We start from the raw sequence: 11,799 nt of genomic DNA, 5'->3' as shown, positions 1-11,799 counted from the left end.
TTTCAAGACAAATACAGGGTTTAGATCAAAGTTACTGGGTTCGGCCGCACCCCCGATTACCATGCTAGCTCCGCCCCTGCACTCGATCCAGACTTAATTTGACCATAAAAATTTTAAGCGGAAATTGGCTGAATTCAGAGGTTTCAATTTACAGGTCCTTACATTTTTAGTCCTACGTATCAAATACCTAAATGGTATCTCTATTTCGACTCTACTATTTAATAAGTGAAGGTTTGCAGGGACGATGAAAGGCATTCTTGGTATTTTGATAAAATTTAGAATATGCGTGGCAGCAAGCTTGGTTACTGATAATTCTTTTCGCCTCAATTGTAATCCTCTGTTTCATTTGGAATATACAACAACCCGCTTAGGTTTGTATTTTTTGGTTGTAAACGAATGTTAGTTACTCTTTCTATTTCAATTTACGTGAACCTATTACTATTTGGGAAGTCTACGAGGTGGTTCTTTGACCACGTTTTCATTATATTTTTTCTACATTATTTGAATTATAAATTATCATGACTTATAGTACTTTTTATGTAGTTTCTAAATATATAAATTTTATTTTTACAAACTTAAAAAATATATATCAAAATTTATCGTCAAAGTTATAAAGTTTGACCCTCGTACTCCGAAAAAATTCATATAAATTGAAATGGAGGGAGTATTTCATTTCTCAGTCTCTTTCTTTCTATGCTGCTTTTTCAGGTTTTCTCTGCTTGCTCTTTTTCATGCTCTCATGTGGGTTCTTTTTCTTCCTAATTCCTTCTTGTTCGGTATTTTTTCTGTTTTTTTATTTTTTATCTCCTCTTTTTATGTTATTTTCTTTTGGTGTTCTTTTTGGATTTCATCAGTGACACTTACTGCTAACACTTTTGTTCAATACTGGAAGTGTAGATAGGATTTTAGGATTCTCCATATCAACTTCAAAAACCATTTGAGGGGTAGCCAATAGTCTTTTACATTTCACTAAGGACAAATGTGTTCCTTCATTTAATCTATGGTGTATCCCAATTCCAAGCTGTTGCAACTCATTTGAAGCACATTACAATGAATTTTCATTTATTGATGAAATATAAAAATGCTTCTCGCCTTTCCCCTTTCAATTTTAATAATGATATTGCAGATGATATCAAGGAGATGAGTGGTCTCGAAAAGACCAAAAGGGAATATATGGCCATATGGGGAGACAACAAGGTGATTTCTCGGATATATTGCATTTGTGTAGAACGACTCTGTCATTATTATTATATTACCTTCCTCGAGTCAAAAAAATAGAATCATATGTAATTAATACTGATATTTGCCTATACTTCTACATTTAGAGATTCTGTTCATTGGTGTTAGCATCCTTTTGATTAATTTAAATGATGTTTAACTAAGCACAATGTTGTTATACATATGTTCACATGTTAGACTAGGGATATTAATTTAGGATAATCTTAGCAGACATGTCCTAGATAGGAAGGTATCGAGGTAGAAGAGTAGTAGGGTAGAAGAGTAGTAGGTAGCTGAGTAGTATCGTAATGATCTTAGTTGTATGTTTTTTAGTCTCCTCTACTCATCTTCTTCGTATTTAGTAGTATATCTTTAGTATTCACGCAGTATCGTGCGTATTCTCGATTTCTTATTAATATTGTTGCTTTATTTTGATGTGTATCTGTCTTTTGTTGTTGTTATTTCCTTTCATCGCCGCTTGTATTCTTTGAGCCGAGGGTCTGTCGGAAACAACCTCTCTTCTACCCTACAAAGGAAGAGGTAAGATCTGCATACATCTTATCCTTCCAAGACCTCACTTATAAGATTACACTGGACATGTTGTTGTTATTATTAGCTAAATCACAGAAAGCATGACTATGGGATGCAGTTGTTACCTTGTTAGTTAAAATGCTTTACACTTCAAAACCTTATCTAGTCGCCTTCTGCATCATGTCATAAAAGCACTTATTATAGTACTAACAATTGTGTATATTAAAACTAAACATAAAAGACGAAAAAAGAAATTCTTCTGTTGGAAGCATAATCCAAATATATTATTGAATCCTACTCAAGAAGATTTATATCTTGAAATATTCTTGTATAGACTCATTGAAAACAGTACTAAATATCTCTTTTTTAAATTAGACACTACAAAATCACCTAAAATTTCATTATTTATTGTAGATCATATTAACTATAAGATTGTTTTTTGGGTACTTAAGATAGTTCTCTATCTAAACTTCAAATGTATAAAGAGGTATTTTAATTAGAAAAAAAATTACAAGACTTAATAATCCAAACAAAAAGGAAAAAAAAAAAAGCAAAACATAACAAAGACACTATGGAATTCTCACCAAAATATTTACGAATAATAAAAAAAGGCATCTACGTTTTGTGCCTAGTTCTGTCCGACTAATTAATACTCTATTTGTTTCAATTTATGTGACACTCTTTGGTTCGTGAGATTCAAGTTGACTAATTTTTAAAGTTAAATTGAATAAATTCAACTCAATATTCTAAAATTAAAATTTAAATATCTAAAAATTATATGAAAATACTTTACATTGTAATTCTTCTCATGTCAATATGATTAAAAAGCACATCTAAAAATGTTGATGCAACTTTTCAAAATTATGAATTTCGAGAAGTAAAAAGCATCATATAAATTGAAAAACAATTTTCTTTTTTCTTATTTAGATAGCAATAGAATATATATATTTCTCTTATTGCATTCTTGCTATAACAACACAAGAAGATGTTGACAAGATGTTTTATAGCACAGAATATGCCCTTAACAAGAATACTTTTATATTAGTGGAAAAGCTCCATTATTTATTCAATTTTGCTTAGGAAAAAATCAAGTACAAAAAATTGGAAGCCGCAAAGCTTCGAACCCGCGCGTCCGTGGAGATCTGACCACCCTTGACTGCTCAGCCATCACCGTTGGATGTGTCAAGGTTGTTCATAATATACTACTTAGCCAACATAAACGATATTTGACCTATATACCCGATAGCATTTTCCGGCGAAGGGTGTTCATCCTTCAAAGGTTGTACCTCCGCCCTGAAAGTACAAGAGGGGGAGGGGGGGGGGGGGGGGGTGAATTGTATGCCTATTAAAAAAAATCTAGTCGACTACTGTTTGGTGTCAGTCGACTGATAGCGAGACAGCCTGCACAAAATTAATAGTCCTTAGATTTGCACAAGTATAAACCACAATAAATAGTAAGGGTGCAGAATATAATATGAGAGCAATAAAATAAATGACACCAGGAATTTTTATACTGGTTCGGAACCAATGTGGTATCCTAATCCAGTCCCCTTGGGTTGCAAGGAGGTTATCTCTTTAAGCTCTTTGTAGTTTGAGTTGAGTACAGCCTTTGTGGTTTTCCTCGTTCACCACCAACGTTTACAAGGTTGTTTGGAATTTTTTGTACACCTATAAATAATCCATAACACATGGTTTTACATTTTTTTGATAACTTGAAACCCAAAGTTCACAACTTTGGACCTAGAGAGAGCTAGAAGCCGTCGTGGAGGCTAGAGTTACAGGATTTTATCTTATCTTCTCTGCAACACTTGTTTTTTACGTGTTTTTTTATTCGGATGATTTGTTGTTTTTCCTCCATGTCTATGTGGAGCTAAAATCTTTAGTTCTAGGATTTTGACACAAACATAAAAGTTGACGTTTGATTATTGTTTATATCTATTGAATTTCCATCTTTGGGTTGCTTATTTATTCTTGTGCTTAATGGTTTGATTATTTGGCCAATAGTTGAACACTATCTGTGGTGCGTGAGTTGGATTTGAAAGAGGGAATTCACGTACGTAATAAGAATAAATAGAGTTTGTTCGATTTAATCGTTTCGCTACTGAGGATAGAGATATACCCTTTAGCCCTACTTACTTGGTTACGGAGAAATAAATGCGTTCTTGTTACCTCTGACGACCATAGAGATATAGGCGTTATAGTAGCATCTATAGTCTTGTGAGTAGTTCGAGAGGATATCATAAAGTTACAATTAACCCGTCATCTAGTAACCCAGTAAATCAAATAGGTAGAACCATTAAAAGACTCAACTGGATTGTTAGTGGTCATAGCCCTAGATCTTTATCTTCTCTGATATAAATCTGCTCTTTCTTGGTTGAAGTTCATTATTTATTTTTCTCTTATTTTCATGAACTTTGGCTCAATCTTCTGAAATCTTGTTTCCTTAAATAGATGTTTATTTTCGAACAGGAATCGACATTCTTGAAAGTAATTTTGAATCTCCAAAATTCTTTATCCTTAATATCGCACTTTTGAACTTGGACCTCTTTGTGGCTGCTGGACGAATTTACTTCTCTCATAACATATGGAGTAATTTTAGTACTTTCCATGATTCATGGAGCTTTGCCACATATTTCTTGCCATTTGAGAGTAGGTGCTACTGCATCTTCCTTGATCCTTTTTCCTTAATACATCTCATTAATGATGCCTTCCAAATTTCCAATGCACAACACGTTTCTTGTTTAAAGATACTCCACCAAATATTTCTTGTATTGAAAATCTTTTCCTTCTAAGGTATCTCGCATATTTAATGCTCTATTAATTGTGATAACGGATAGTAATAAATAATTACTACTTCCTTCCATAGGAAATCTTATGCAACATTAAATATGGATCCTCTTTATTTACTCCCTTTAGCCGGCATAAATATTTCCTTCAGCACTTCTACAATTCCATATAATATTTTCCTTCCATAGAATCGTAGTAAATATTCCTTCCATGATTCTTGTACTTGATTTGGCCAGGACATTTCTTTCATAGTTCCATCTCATAATATCTTCTTTTCGATATTTGCTTGGATATTCACCAGATCTTTTTTCATCAAATAAACCTGTACCAAAAATAAATTTACCACAATTTAATGTTCTTTTATTAAAAACTAAGTTGGTTTGTTATCATCAAAATTAATAGGTGAAACCTTGGACTTAACACGCCCATGTGGTGAGGTCAATCCTTTAGCGGCGTTGTTATCTCTTTGTTTTGATTGGGAGGTTTCGTTTTATGTCCCCCTCCTGTTATTTGTACTCTATATTTTTATTCTATTAATGATATTCGGCCAAAAATACATATATTTAGCTATTAGTTGCCTCACATTTTAATACTTTTAATCGTCTTTTGAGTACTATTATATTGTTTTGTGCTTAATATTATATTTTTATTATGTAAGAATAAATTGGTGCGAAGATCAAATATTTGGATAAAAGATTGAATTGAAAGTGCTGAAATTGAGAATGGAGTGCACTTCATACTTGGGAGTAGATGTTGGAATTGGAAAAGGAGTGTTACGCATAGGTTGAAGGCTTGTAATGATTGGGCAATTAGTGTGATAATGATAGATGGTGAAGGATTCTAATGGAATACCAAGCAGCAAAACATTTGTCTACGTGTAAGCAAAGTTTTAGGCGTCACAATGTGCACTATGAATTTGTCTACGTGGAACCAAGTAAAGAAAAGGCAATTAAATTGAAGATGCAGCAAAGGAGGCGAGAAAACAAACTATACTAAAAAACTTGCACAGCGTGACCCGAAGAGGTAGTTTTCCTTATTTACTTCTTCCTTTTTCATTTTGGACTAAGTTATTTTGTTTGGAATTTTTTGTACACCTATAAATAATCCATAACACAGGGTTTTACATTTTTTTGATAACTTGAAACCCAAAGTTCACAACTTTGGACCTAGAGAGAGCTAGAAGCCGTCGTGGAGGCTAGAGTTACAGGATTTTATCTTATCTTCTCTGCAACACTTGTTTTTTACGTGTTTTTTTATTCGGATGATTTGTTGTTTTTCCTCCATGTCTATGTGGAGCTAAAATCTTTAGTTCTAGGATTTTGACACAAACATAAAAGTTGACGTTTGATTATTGTTTATATCTATTGAATTTCCATCTTTGGGTTGCTTATTTATTCTTGTGCTTAATGGTTTGATTATTTGGCCAATAGTTGAACACTATCTGTGGTGCGTGAGTTGGATTTGAAAGAGGGAATTCACGTACGTAATAAGAATAAATAGAGTTTGTTCGATTTAATTGTTTCGCTACTGAGGATAGAGATATACCCTTAGCCCTACTTACTTGGTTACGGAGAAATAAATGCGTTCTTGTTACCTCTGACGACCATAGAGATATAGGCGTTATAGTAGCATCTATAGTCTTGTGAGTAGTTCGAGAGGATATCATAAAGTTACAATTAACCCGTCATCTAGTAACCCAGTAAATCAAATAGGTAGAACCATTAAAAGACTCAACTGGATTGTTAGTGGTCATAGCCCTAGATCTTTATCTTCTCTGATATAAATCTGCTCTTTCTTGGTTGAAGTTCATTATTTATTTTTCTCTTATTTTCATGAACTTTGGCTCAATCTTCTGAAATCTTGTTTCCTTAAATAGATGTTTATTTTCGAACAGGAATCGACATTCTTGAAAGTAATTTTGAATCTCCAAAATTCTTTATCCTTAATATCGCACTTTTGAACTTGGACCTCTTTGTGGCTGCTGGATGAATTTACTTCTCTCATAACATATGGAGTAATTTTAGTACTTTCCATGATTCATGGAGCTTTGCCACATATTTCTTGCCATTTGAGAGTAGGTGCTACTGCATCTTCCTTGATCCTTTTTCCTTAATACATCTCATTAATGATGCCTTCCGAATTTCCAATGCACAACACGTTTCCTTGTTTAAAGATACTCCACCAAATATTTCTTGTATTGAAAATCTTTTCCTTCTAAGGTATCTCGCATATTTAATGCTCTATTAATTGTGATAACGGATAGTAATAAATAATTACTACTTCCTTCCATAGGAAATCTTATGCAACATTAAATATGGATCCTCTTTATTTACTCCCTTTAGCCGGCATAAATATTTCCTTCAGCACTTCTACAATTCCACATAATATTTTCCTTCCATAGAATCGTAGTAAATATTCCTTCCATGATTCTTGTACTTGATTTGGCCAGGACATTTCTTTCATAGTTCCATCTCATAATATCTTCTTTTCGATATTTGCTTGGATATTCACCAGATCTTTTTTCATCAAATAAACCTGTACCAAAAATAAATTTACCACAAGTAAATGTTCTTTTATTAAAAACTAAGTTGGTTTGTTATCATCAAAATTAATAGGTGAAACCTTGGACTTAACACGCCCATGTGGTGAGGTCAATCCTTTAGCGGCGTTGTTATCTCTTTGTTTTGATTGGGAGGTTTCGTTTTATGTCCCCCTCCTGTTATTTGTACTCTATATTTTTATTCTATTAATGATATTCGGCCAAAAATACATATATTTAGCTATTAGTTGCCTCACATTTTAATACTTTTAATCGTCTTTTGAGTACTATTATATTGTTTTGTGCTTAATATTATATTTTTATTATGTAAGAATAAATTGGTGCGAAGATCAAATATTTGGATAAAAGATTGAATTGAAAGTGCTGAAATTGAGAATGGAGTGCACTTCATACTTGGGAGTAGATGTTGGAATTGGAAAAGGAGTGTTACGCATAGGTTGAAGGCTTGTAATGATTGGGCAATTAGTGTGATAATGATAGATGGTGAAGGATTCTAATGGAATACCAAGCAGCAAAACATTTGTCTACGTGTAAGCAAAGTTTTAGGCGTCACAATGTGCACTATGAATTTGTCTACGTGGAACCAAGTAAAGAAAAGGCAATTAAATTGAAGATGCAGCAAAGGAGGCGAGAAAACAAACTATACTAAAAAACTTGCACAGCGTGACCCGAAGAGGTAGTTTTCCTTATTTACTTCTTCCTTTTTCATTTTGGACTAAGTTATTTTGTTTGGAATTTTTTGTACACCTATAAATAATCCATAACACAGGGTTTTACATTTTTTTGATAACTTGAAACCCAAAGTTCACAACTTTGGACCTAGAGAGAGCTAGAAGCCGTCGTGGAGGCTAGAGTTACAGGATTTTATCTTATCTTCTCTGCAACACTTGTTTTTTACGTGTTTTTTTATTCGGATGATTTGTTGTTTTTCCTCCATGTCTATGTGGAGCTAAAATCTTTAGTTCTAGGATTTTGACACAAACATAAAAGTTGACGTTTGATTATTGTTTATATCTATTGAATTTCCATCTTTGGGTTGCTTATTTATTCTTGTGCTTAATGGTTTGATTATTTGGCCAATAGTTGAACACTATCTGTGGTGCGTGAGTTGGATTTGAAAGAGGGAATTCACGTACGTAATAAGAATAAATAGAGTTTGTTCGATTTAATCGTTTCGCTACTGAGGATAGAGATATACCCTTAGCCCTACTTACTTGGTTACGGAGAAATAAATGCGTTCTTGTTACCTCTGACGACCATAGAGATATAGGCGTTATAGTAGCATCTATAGTCTTGTGAGTAGTTCGAGAGGATATCATAAAGTTACAATTAACCTGTCATCTAGTAACCCAGTAAATCAAATAGGTAGAACCATTAAAAGACTCAACTGGATTGTTAGTGGTCATAGCCCTAGATCTTTATCTTCTCTGATATAAATCTGCTCTTTCTTGGTTGAAGTTCATTATTTATTTTTCTCTTATTTTCAGTTAGTTGATAATTATATCTTTGGCTTTTAATTCTTGTTTAGATAATTAGGATCGTTTAATTTAGTAAATAGTTAATCATAAGTCCCTGTGGGTACGATATCTGGACTTTCATTTAATCCTATATCACTTATATGACCGCGTATACTTGCGTGTGCATTTGGGAGCAACAATTAACAAGATAGAGGTTTCCAAATCCCTAATCACCACGGGAGGTGAAATCCTGGGTTGATGGATTGATTAAGAAAAAAAGAAGTCTTCCTTGCAAGAAAAGTCAATGAGGACGTGGTACAGATCATAAACTCCAATTCGAACTCTGCTTTTCAATGGAAATCTTTCTGCAAACTTTGATCTTATCGTGTCCATATGAGGTCGATCCATGAAGAATTTGCCAACGACTGTGAATTTGCATTCTTGAGCCATCACTCCATGGTATTCTTTAGCTTTAAAAATGACAGCGTGCATCCCGTTGTGCATTGTGTTTCTCGAGCTAATCTGATTTGGGTTGGGTTCGTCATTTAGTTTGGTTAGGGGTGCAAGTGTGAGTGTAACACCTCGTACCTTTAAACTACGCCACGCCTATGACTCAGGGATCCCGGAAGCCAAAAAGGGGGAGTTTAAGTCGAAATACAAGACTCAGTTCTACAGGTGGCATTCAACGGCCAGAGGGACAGATCGTCGATTGATCGACAACCCGTCAAAATGCACCATCCCTAGGAACCTCATTTTGCTAACTCTCTGGACTCTCTCAGACCACTAACAGTATGGTCGAATTGACGGACCGTCGACGTGTCGACGGTCCGTCAATGATGCACCGTAAAAAATCAGACTCGGACCTTCAAGTGAACCGTAAAAAATCAGACTCGGACCTTCAAGTGCACCGTCAATCCTCCCCAACAGCAAACAGTATAAATACGATGCTTCATTCTAGAAAATCAGTTTTCACAATTCCCAAGCCCTAGCACGAAGGTTTTCTTCTCCCATCAATCCAAAACATCAAGGTAAGCCATTCCAAGCCCTTCCAAGTCAATTCTAACATGTATTCATATAATCTAACAAGGGTTCATCATTCCTAACCTGGGGTTTTCAAGAAAACCCATCTCAAAGTTCAAAGTTTAAGCTTTTGGAATTCTATTACAAGTTTTGGAGCGTTTGCAGGTATGTAGGGTTTCTATCTACGTGGGGAACATCATTGTTCTTCCCCACGCCACCTTTCTTCCATCATTATAAGGAGTTCACCCAAAACTAGGTTCTATACATGTTTATGATAACCCTAAGCTCATGTACCATGATATATCATGTTTGTATTGATAATTCGTTATTATATTCTTAATATTCCGTTTTGGTTATTGAGAATCCATTCGTAATCCATGAAATACCCATACTTTGCATTCCATGAGTTCTTAAATGCAATAGATGAACTTGTTGACACCCAATTTTGTCTCTCCTTTATTTAATTTATTTTACCCGGGCTGCTAAATTTATTGACGAGCTAAATACTTTATTTTCACTACTATTATTTTCGCTACTTTTATTTTCAACATTACGAGTATTACTTTACCACAAATTTTAAATGATTCGTAATCATTTCATTTTTCGGGTGCGGAATCGTTAAATTAATTACAAGACAACACTTTGCAAAATCTTTATTTTTCTACATATTAATTATTAATTGTCTTTACATAGTATATGTTGTACTAGTTATTAAATTAGAAGCCCAAAATAATTTAAATAAAGGAAGAAGGATCCGTATTTTCGGATCAACATTTGATCTCAAATAACCAGCCCATATATTAAATTTAACAGCCCAATACCCACAACCCATCTGCCAGCCCACTTCCTCTACCCGTCCAGCCCAACTCCCTACCAGCCCAACTCCCTACCAGCCCATTCCCCTAATACACTTCAGTTGAAACCCAAACAGAACCCTAATCTCTTTTCCTTTTTCCACACTTCCGCCTCCCTCACCCTTTCCTCTCTTCCCTCTCTCCTCGTCTCTCTCTACCCTACCGCTTCTCTGCCATCCTCTCTGTCTCCACCATCCCATGTCCCCCATGCGTCTGTCCATCTTGTCCCCCACGCCTATTTCTCCCACGCTCCTCTTTCTCTTCCTTTCTAAAACCCTAATCACAATACTATAAATAATCCGAATTTGGGAGGAGATCTGGGGGGATTTTTCAGTTTTTTTTGGGGAAGATACACGAGTATTTTGTTACAAACACCATTGATAGCAGTCGTTACTTTCTACTTCCTAGCATTTCATTCAATTCGCCAAGAGTGAATACAAAACTTTAGTTCACAAAATCCATAATACTTTCGTTTGAACTCGTTTGGCTCAAGGTTCGGGTCTATTCATAACGAGAGAGTAGATTCGAGGCCATCGACGCCTCAGTTCATTGCACACACAAAAGGTAAAGCTTTTCCTTGTATTTATTTCAATTTATTTTTAGTGTTCTTAGTATTTTCTGTGTATTTAGTTTAGTTTTTGCTTGTGTGTTATGCGTTCATATTGGTTTTGTTTAGTTTAAGTTTTAATCTTGCTATGTGTTAGTTACTTATTAGCCCGTCTATGCTTGATTTAGTAGTTCATATATATTCAGTGTTAGTTTTTTAGATCAACTTGGGTTCGATTTAATCAATTTTCTTGTGTAAGCATGCCATATATCTTCATGATTAATTAGTAGTATTTTAGCATAATGCCTGTAATTTGGTGTTTTCACGTTCACATGTTTGATATTTGGTGGTAGTCGTCAGATTAGTCTACAATTAGTCTTAATGGGTCTGTTTTAGGTTTAGTTATTGTTGTTAAGTTGTTGGATGTTGACGATTACACGGATTAAACTGGGGCGATTTGTTCAGAGCATGCTCTGTTTATGATTTGGTTAGTTTCACATGAATTCAAGTAGTAGAAATGGCTAGGTGCAGTACATGGTGGGTTCTGAGTTTCATTTTAAATGTATGATAGTTCAGCTCTTCCTGTTTATGTTTAAATTCCCAGTGACCATAGGCACACATTAGTAATGCTTAAATTAACTCACCTTGCGACTTGTATGCCTTAGTTGGTTGATAGGATTTGATCTTTTTAAAGATCCTGCCTGCTACCTGCCTTTGACCATTCATCTTATACTTGGAGTTGACTCTTTCATTACCTTCCATGCTCCTCTAGAACTTACATCCATTGTTGCAATACCCTTAATGGTGCCAACTCCTTGATTAGTC

Source organism: Lycium barbarum, chromosome 5 (genome assembly GCF_019175385.1).
Source record: "Lycium barbarum isolate Lr01 chromosome 5, ASM1917538v2, whole genome shotgun sequence".
Taxonomy (NCBI): Eukaryota; Viridiplantae; Streptophyta; class Magnoliopsida; order Solanales; family Solanaceae; genus Lycium; species Lycium barbarum.
This window is presented reverse-complemented; position numbering follows the sequence as displayed.